Raw genomic sequence first — 10,343 nt, forward strand, 5'->3', positions numbered from 1 at the left:
CAGTGGGGTTGTAGTGGAAAGGATGCAGGGGCTCATCACAACCTCTGCGGATTTTTTGAATGACCTTGGTCCAAACACTTCCCTTTTCTGGTCTCAGTATGAGGTGACTGAACTCTTACCTATGGATTTCAAATTCTGCTTTCATGGAACACCTCGTGTTTCCTTTCTCTAAGCGAAACTTAAAAGGTGGTCTTTTCCTAGTTTGTGGAAATGTTTTAATTAACGGACAGAATTTTCTCAATATTTTTCTCCCATGTGATTCTTGTTGATGCTAGACTCTAACACAAGGTGTCTGATGCTACGCCAAATATTTTTAGCCCCTTTCAGTCCCAAATGGCAAGTGGTTCCCAGTCCCAACCAGAACCAGAATGGCAGGACTAGATGACTTTTCAACAAGACCCCTCCAGACTGCCTTCTGAAGATGCTGTTAACATTAGTTAATTATCACGTTTTCTTAGCGGGTGTCCTGCTGGCCAGAGGACAATCTGGAGACACCAGGGATCAAATGTGTCTGACTGTGAGGCACTTGTGGATTTGTGATTGCTAAAAGCTGTCTTATCAGCAAGTTTGAGATCAGTTTTGGGTTAGTTGTCTAAGTCTAGCATCTGAAGGGAGTGATTACTCTTTGGCTGAAACCTCACAGGCCTTCCCTTTCTTCTTCAAAATTGTTCTCAGGGCCTTGACTCGGGGTACAGAGACCTAGAGGAAATATATAATAGTGCCTCACCAAGTACACTCAGTCTGGGCAGAATTTTAGAGTTACACTGTCGGACATTGTAGTCACTAACCACATGTGGCAATTGAGCACTTGAAGTGTGACTGACTTGAGATATGCTGTAAGTGTAAAATATACTGAATCTTGGGCTTCGCTGGTGGCGCAGCGGTTAAGAATCCGTCTGCCAATGTAGGGGACACGGGTTCGAGCCCTGGTCCGGGAGGATGCCACATGCCACGGAGCAACTAAGCCCGTGCGCCACAACTACTGAGCCTGTGCTCTAGAGCCCGCGAGCCACAACTACTGAGACCGTGTGCTACAACTACTGAAGCCCATGCAGCTAGAGCCCGTGCTCCACAACAAGAGAAGCTACCGCGATGAGAAGCCCGCGCACCGAAGAGTAGCCCCTGCTCGCTGCAGCTAGAAAAAAGCCTACGCACAGCAATGAAGACCCAGTGCAGCCAAAAATTAAAAAAAAAAAAAAAAATATATATATATGCTGAATTTCAAAGACAATATGAAAAACAAAATATCTCAATAATGTTTTTATATTAAGGTTGAAATATTTTGGATGCATTAGGTTAAATAAAATGTTATTAAAATAATTTCACTTGTTTCTTTTTACTTCTTAAATGTAGCTACTAGAAAATTTAATATTTATATTAGACATAGCTGTTCTAGAATATAGGATGTGGCTGCCATGAGTAGAATGTGACTGTAATAAGATGGTTGGTTGCCTGGCTAGAGTCTGAATGAAAACTCAGGCCTGGGTAAGGAGAGGGGTGGCACAGTTGAACTGGCACAGCTAGCGCCAAAGGTTTGAGGTTGGGGGGATATATGTCACTAAACAAGGAATGTAATTCCAGGTGACACAATGGAAGTGGAGGAGTCAGTTCTTGTTCTGCCCTGCTCATGCCTAGATAACTCTTACTTTCCCCTTAGGTCAGGGGTCTCTTCAACTAGAAAGCCTTCCCTGCCTTAGGTGCACTTCCATCTGTATTTGTGCAGATCTCTTTCCTAACTTAACCTGTTAGGATGAAATTATGTTTTCGTATCTGCCTCTATACTCCCAACCTCCATCAAAATTTTGCAAACTCTTTGAGGGCAGGGGCCTTGTTCATTATCTTTGTACCTGGAGACTGGGCTAGAGTAAAAACCAATAAATGTTTGTGGGGACCTGGAAAAGAGAAAAGGAATGGGAGAGGCTCCTCTGGTCAGTCTCCAAGAATCAGGTACCTAGTTGAATTCCTACTTCATTCCTTTCTGACCATGTGAGGGCAATGCTGAGATGCCCAAAGAAGTGTAGATGGGATCTGGGCACCATAGTAGGCAGGAGAGGGGAGATTTTCTGTCCTAGGGTCTTCCTAGACCTTCAGGTCACATCAGAGTTGTTCTGTTTACAGACAAGACTGGCCTTAGTGAGTACCCACTCTTTTCCCTGCTTCCCTGTGACTACGTTTCCTTACTCTATTCCACTTAAGGAGTGACAAGTCCAGGTGCACCTTCCTACCAGGTATGCGCCCTCTCACTTCTTTGTAAGGCCTAAAAAATTCCGTGGTGGGGGATGGTCAGAAGAGTAAGAAGACTCTTCTCTAAATTTAAGTGTGGAAGTCAGAAGGTTAGGAAGCAGAAGTGACAATTTATGTATCTGGGACCGAGGTTTTGCTAGCTCTGTCTGCAGTCCCCTCACCCCTTTTCCCTCCAGTGCTCAAATAGTTCTCTGGATGCCCCAGTCTTCTTTCTCCACCTCATCCTTTCTGATCTACTCAGCACTTTTCCAGGCCACAGCAGTCCAGGAGAACAAATGGAGTCATGCACAGCATCAATATGATGGTTTCCTTGGATGATGTCTCCAGTCACAGCAGGACATACAGAAGTTCTTCTGAGCATACCCTGGGAATGTCTCATGTGAGCCCTCTCCTTTACCATGTGCATTGCCAGGGTGCTCCCTCCTACTTAAGCCCCCTTTAGTAAGATTTTCTGCCCCCTGCTACTTGTAAAGCCACATAAATATACTTGCTGGCTCCCACCATGGTAACAACAATGTATGAGGCCAGAATTACATCTTTCTGTTCCTAGAGATGCTGGTTATCAGCAACAGCTGACAAGTTACTGGAGACTGTAAAATAACAAAGCAACACAAGGTTTAGTACCAAAGCAGGGAGAATTTTTAAAGTTTCTTTCAGAAGGGTGCTAAATCAGTATTCTTGGTTTCCCAGTGTCTTATATCTTACAATACCTAAAGGAAACAGTTCCTCCATTCTGACTGCTAAGATTTTCAAATAAATGAAAAACTATACTACTTGTATTCATCTTTATTTTTATCAATACAGTACATTTTTTTTTGGCCGCATCACACGGAACTTCCCCGACCAGGGATCAAACCTGTGCGCCCTGCAGTGGAAGCATGGAGCCTTAACCACTGAACCACCAGGGAAGTCCCCAGTATAGTGCATTTAAAGATATCAAATGGTACTTCGCAGTTGACCCTACCCCAGCCCTCTACATTCTGAATTTCTGCTCCCCAGAGACAAGTTCTTTCTTATCTTTTAAGATAAATCTCTTCTGGGATTTATCTCCCTATTTCTTAATAGCATGCTTATACTACTAGTTCTTGATTTTTCAGTCTGGGCTATTATTTTACTTCTTGCTATAGGAAATAAGCTATTATTTATAATAGCTATTATTTATAATACTTTCAGTCTGGGCTATTATTTTACTTCTTGCTATAGGAAATAAGCTATTATTTATAACAGCTATTATTTATAATACTTATAAATAAGTACTTACACTCCAATGTCCTCTCATAAACACATGTATTATTTCTCCATCCTCCATCCCTCAATATATCTATATCATCTTACTTAGGTAAATCACTATTCCTTACATTATTATAACTGTGTACATATTTATTCACGGTTGAATAAATTAGCATAATATGATTTCATTTCCTTTTTTTGACTGAAGTTAGCCATTGCCTCTTTTTCCATGTTTCTTAAGTACTTAGCATTCAAGTATCTATAATTAATTTATCCCAAACTCTCCTCTCAATACTTTCAAACACATCAGGTAGCCTATCAGTTTAGTTTTTTTTTTTTTTTTTAATTGAAGACAACCCTCCAGGGCTTCATCATACTCCTTCATTCTGGACTAGTTATTCTTTAAGCCTACTGCACAGGTTTTGCCCTAGAATAATTGAATAATTTTATCATTTCTTCCCCATTTCTACCTCTTTTTGTTTTTCTGAAAGACTTCTATCTTCCAACTCTTCTTTTGAATTTTTACATTTCTGTTATCCTGTTTTAAATTTACTACTTTCTTGACTGCCCCGCCCCCTTTTAAATAGCAATCTGTTCCATCTGGGAATACAGCATCTTATTTCTCTGACGATATTTTTAATGTTTTGAGTATTTCAGTCTTTGTTTCGTGGCTATGTTTTTGTTTTTTTTTTTTATGTTAGAAGCTTTTTTTATGGCCATGCCATGCAGCTTGCAGGATCTTAGTTCCCCGACCAGGGACTGAACCCAGGCCACGGCAGTGAAAACACAGAGTCCTAACCACTGGACAGCCAGGGAATTCTCAGAAGCTTTCCTTAAATGTCTGGAGATCCTTGGCTATCTATTCACATGCAAGAGTTAGGCATTAGAAAACTGACTGGAAGCTCTGTGTACCTAGACAGGGCTTGTGATTAGTAGAACACACTGTGGTATTTTTCAAACTTCTGGTTGCAAACCCATTAGTGGTTTGTGAAATCAATTTAATCACTTGCTACAAACTTTTTTCCCCCAAAAGACAGAATAGAAAATACTATGTCAGAATACATCACACATAAAAAGGAAATTGTTTTGGGAAACTTTGGTTTCACATACACACACATACATCATATGTACATATTATGTACTGGGTCAATTCCATAAAATGGGGATTTCTTATTGTGGGTGTTTTCTTGAAGAAGTTTGAAAAAAATACCACTTAGGGCACTCAAGATCAACTGCCAAGATACATAGTTTCTTTCTCTTGGAAGGAGAGGTAAGTTTCCCTAGAGAAAAATTCTCTACACTCCTGCCTGCTGGTCTGGTAGCCAATGTTCAATCAAGCATTTGTTGAGCACTTACTACGTGCTAAACACTCTTCTAGGTACTTGGTGTACAACAGTGTGTAAAACAGATAAAACTTTCTGCCCTCCTGAAACTAACATTCTAGTTGGGGAGACAATAAACACAGTAAGTTATACAATATTTTGGTTTTGTGCTATGGTAACACAGTAACAGAAGGGAAAGCTGAATTCATGCACAGAGATGCTGGTAAGAGGGTAGATGTGGTAGGAGTGGTGAATGTTCTGATTATTTCATGAATGAAGTAGAAAGCAAGGCCATCATCTGGCAGTATTAGAAGTCAGTATTAGAGACTTGAGAAGAAAAGAGAAGGTGTGAAATAACTTAGGAAGACAGCCCAGCAAACTAGAGCCCGTGGCCAAATCCTGTTTTTGTACAGTCTTCTAGGTAAGGATAATTATTATACTTTTAAATGGTTGGGGAAAAAAACCTAAAGATGGATACTAAATTGCGACATGTAAAAATTACATAAAATTCAAATTTTATGAGTTGTATGGCAATATGTAAGGCAATACTTATATATTGCCTTTGGCTGCTTTCTTGTTACAATGGCAGAGTAGAGTAGTCGTGAAAGGGACTGTATGACCTGAAAAGCCTAAAATACTTACTATATGGCCCTTTGCAGAAAAAGGTTGCAGACCTGTGATCTAGAATAAAAAAGGTGAATGACTAGGGAAATATGATTGTTGGGTGGTGTTAAGGGCCTGGGAGTTATGGACATGAGTTTAAAATGAGGCCAGTCAGCATGGTTGCTGCACAGGGGTAGGCAAAGAGCTGGCTCTGACTGGAACTGTGGTTTTGCAAAGTGAGTGTGACAAAAAGAGAAGGTAAACTGAGTTAAAAGTATATGCAAGTGAATCATTATATCCATTGACCCAGGGATTTAATAAGTTGCTTATGAAGAGAGGAGAGAAACTCAGGTTAGGGACAATGAAAGGTGATAATCAAGGGAGTGTTGCAATCAAGTTGCTAGGAGATGTCTGGAAGACAGAGCTGGTGGTCAGACAGTCAGATACATGAGCTTGAGATCATGAAAGGGTTATAGTTTCTGGTAATAACAAGATCTCAGGTATGACCATCGGAGTAAATGGCAGGGAAAGGTAGAGGATAAAATCAGTGGAAGACTGTTTATGCAAGGAACCAATATGTCAGGGTGTTGAAAGGATCATCCATTTATGTAATTAAATCACGAAGAATTAAATCTGGAGTAGTGTTGGAGGGAGTGAAATGAGCCAAGAGCTAAACTTATTGAAAACTGAGGGGGAATGACCCAGGGGCTTGTAGATTTTGTAGATGATAGCAACAATGAAGGGACAGAATTGATATAATTTGATGGCATGAGGCTCAAAGCTGGGGGGGTTTAAGGGAAAGCAGAGGGCGAAATGTCTGCAAGAAGTAATAAGAAGCAAGAAGACCACCTACCCCATCTCTAGGACCAGTAATAGAACTGTGGGAGAAAAAACCACCTTGAGAGAGCTGCAGTGAAAGCACTGTCCTAAGAGAACAGCCACATTTCAGGGTTCTGGGATCCAAGTCAGTGTAAGAGGTATCTGATGCTTCAGAATGCTGAACCTTAGGTCCCCATTTTCAGTAGGATGCCTCCTCTCAGCTGCCAGTTGTTCCTGGTGGCTCCAACTAGTTCAGTTTCTCCAGGGGATAAACAAATTGACAAATGAATGACTAAGGGGTGAGGATCTCAGGTCTAATTTACTTTATAGTCTTTCGAGTAATCACCTTGTTTTTAGTGGCTAATGGAGTCTTTGGTGATATGTATTTTACCACCATGAAACAGAGCAAATTAAAATTATTATGAGATGTATAAATCAAATATGAGTTATATAGTATGGTTTGTTAATTTAGGTATACTTCAGTATTGGTGCCCCTTATCTGATTATCAACTTAGGCTGATGCTGAGCTTCCCACCCATTTGTCCTTCCCTTTAATTGTCACTCTTTTCAAGTCCTGGCCTTCCTCCTAGCCCTTACCTGCTGATACTGAGCCTTTACATCTGAAATTGTACTCTCCATGGGGCATATCCAGTTGGATTCTCCTCTCTGGCTACCCTTCCTCAGACCTTAGAATAGGTCCCCTTCATACAGCCCTCTGACTGAATTGATCTTTATGAAACCTATTCACTTTAATGTACTTTCTATTCTCCAACTGGTTCTTATCTACCACAGAGAAACTGTTATGAACTCAGACACATGGGGGATAGTTTCTGTAGAACCTTCAAAACAGAGTAGTTGACTCTTCATATGGGCAGCCCAGAAACAATGAAATTCTCATGTTCTTACCCATTTTCAAATAAGTAAGATGAGAACCACTATAGCAGCCCCCCAAGTACAAGGGCATCCAGTGTATCCAAGGAGTTCAGCATTTCACAACAGAATCCCAAGATATTCCATGTTAGTTTGCCAAATGATGAAAGCAAAGTTAAATTCCCGTTATCCAGGCTCACAGCACAGAAGATTATATGTCTCCACTCCCTTTGTCCTCGAAGTCTCTCCTCTGGCAAACACAAGTATCTCTACTAGATCAGCCACACCCCCTCTTCCAGGCTTATTTCTCCTGTTCAAGGGTTTGAGTATGTCAGCATTGGAGTATGTGGGTTCCCTGAAGAGTTAGGTTTTCTGTATTAAATACACATTGGGAGGCTACTCTGCCTCCAGTAAAAACAATGCCAGGATTGAATTCCCCTCTCTGATTTTGGTGGCTGGGATTTGCTGGTTAGGGGCATAGGTCCAGAAAAGAGTGTGATAAAGGTGCTGGAAAGAAAGAACAGGGCTTGTAATCATCAGGCTGCTAGAACCTTGGGACAAGTCACTACCTAAAAGCAGCTAAAGACCCAGCTTTTTCTCCATTCTGGTCAGGCATCTGGCAGCCCCAGTCTTCTGAAACATACCACAACCCTTGAATAAAAAGGTCTCTGAGAAAATAGATGTCACAATGCCCACATGCTTGACACCATGTGAGAAACAGCTGCCAGTAGGTCACTGACCAGACAAGTAAGCATAAAATAAGATAGGAGTATAGCTTAGGATGCACTGATAATGGAAGGAAGAAGTAGCGGCTAACAGAGGAGACCAAGCTATAACACACAGACTAGTACGTCTCTGCTTTCTGATTTCTTGAGAACAGTAGCCTGCATCTCTTCAAAGCTGCATAAAAAGCTGATAATTTCAGTCCAAATTAATGAGTCTATGTTTGTAGTGATGGCAATGAGTCAAAAAGAAACTACATTTGATTCACAATGCCATTTAATAAAGATGTCCTAGAATCAAAGAATTTTGGCATTAGAAATGACTTTGGAAGTCTCCTTATCTAACCTTCCAACCAATGCAGAAATCTCTCTCCAATATTGCTAGGAAATGATCATCCCACCTTTCACTCCTAGTGAAAGAGAATTTAGAGACAGTCCATTTAATTGTGCTAAGCAATTGTGTCTTGATACTACTCTGAGCCTTAGCTTTTCCTTCTGCAAAACTGTGAACACTACTACCTTCTTTGTATAAATTAGTATAGTACCTGATTAAAGTAGATGCTTCCCTCCAACTGAGTCAGGATATGCCTCTCTGCAACCTCCACCTATTGGAAATGCTTGCTTTCTGGTGCCAGAAAGAACACTTTCCACATGACAACTCTGAAGACCATAATGAGGTTACCACTGCCCTTTTCTGGATGTTCCACAGATTATATATACATCCCTGTCTTACAAATGACATCTCCTACACACAGAGTCCTTGATACTTCTACATTTAGAATGTGCAATCAACTAAACACCAATATCATCTTCACAGGAATTTCTGTTAATCCAAGTTCTCCCCCACTGTGCAAGTGCAATAGATTTTTTTTAAATGGAAGTCAGGATGTATTTTTTAAACTCTGTTAAAACAATTTTGTTGGTTTCATTCTATTAAGGTGATTATGAATCTTGATTCTGTTGCTCATTGTTTAAAAGTCAGATTGGTTAAGTCTTTTTACATTTATTATATTTAGAATAAATGGACAGAAAACCTTTTGAGGTGGAATGGTAATATCATCTGAGTAGTAGGAGAAGCATAATTCTAGATTGTGATAACCACTGTCATAGGTATAGAATGTTTCTTGTTGACTATTTAATAACTACACTGTTTAAATACTAAAAATATTAACACTTAAAAGGTAAGTTTCTATCATCTGTAAAATGCAGTTATTTGCAATGTCATTTAGACCTTAACTTTAACTATATATTAAGGTTCATTCAACCCTTCCCCTTCCCAAACCTCTTATTTGTTGGAACCAAATAAATATTTCCTTTCTAAATAAATAAATCTATTTATAAAAAGTAAATTCGTAAATAAAATTTCTAGAAGTAAATGTTCTCTCACACACTGGGGATCCACCATAAAAGACTGTTCTCACAAACAGTTAAATCTTTGAGGGACTACCATAAGCCAACCACTTTACACAGGTTATCTCAGTTGATACTGTAAAGTAAGTACTATTATCACTTCTGTTTTATAGATTACAAAGCCAAGTTCACAGAGGTTCACTAATTTGCCCAAGGACATACAGCCAGTAAGAGGGAGCAAAAGGGCTAGTAGCAATGGAGGAAATGAGGACGACAAAGCCTTGATTTCAGAAGATCCTTTAAGAGAAACACAGATGCAGCTGGGCTATGCCTGGGCTCCCCCATCTTCCAGGGGACCTGACACAAAGACTTTGTCAGACAAGCACACAGAGGGGAAGATTTCACTTTATTGTTACATTAATCTCACAAATAAACTCAACACAGCCAGAAACACTGAGCAGATAAAGTGCCAATGCAGAGGCCTGGCAACAGAAGGAGGGAGGAATCCAGTTCGTCTCCTCCATGTGCCCAGCCTAGAAAGATATTTCTATTATACAAGAGTAAGGGCAGCTGACATACCAAGCAACCCATCTATAGACACTTTGAGCTAAGGAATAGAAAATCTTACCAGGTGGGGTCTGTGCAGGGCAAGGAAATAGAAAAGTCAGAAAACATTTTTTCCTCAAATATGTCAGGCATAGAAATACCAAACGACAAAGACTATTTTTCAAACTCCCTGTGTTTTATTTGGACATCTAATAAGGAATGAGAGGGTTACAGTTCTACAGGGTTACTTCTTGCTACCGCCTGTTTTCAGACCTGTGACCTGAGTAGACACTCTCTTCCCACACCTTCAATCAGAGGTACCAGAGAGAATTTTCTAGGATTCTGGGAAGAACTGACCTTCCCTGCTTAGCTAGCCAGCCTCAGAAAAGTGGACCCAGTGCTTCCTCATGAATATCAAGGAGATATGGGCTATCAGAGTAATCAACCTGGAAGCATTTAAAGAAAATTAATGAGGCTCAAGACTTCCTATAATTACCTTTAGACATCTTTAGGTACCTCTATCAAGCCTGAGGTTTAAAGCACAATTATTCAGTTAGTGAATTCAAATGATCTGACTGCATGGAGTGAGATTATGATACCATAAGCTCAGATCACCCCAACTGTCTCTATTCCAAAA

This window comes from Balaenoptera ricei, chromosome 8, assembly GCF_028023285.1.
Source record: "Balaenoptera ricei isolate mBalRic1 chromosome 8, mBalRic1.hap2, whole genome shotgun sequence".
Lineage (NCBI taxonomy): Eukaryota > Metazoa > Chordata > Mammalia > Artiodactyla > Balaenopteridae > Balaenoptera > Balaenoptera ricei.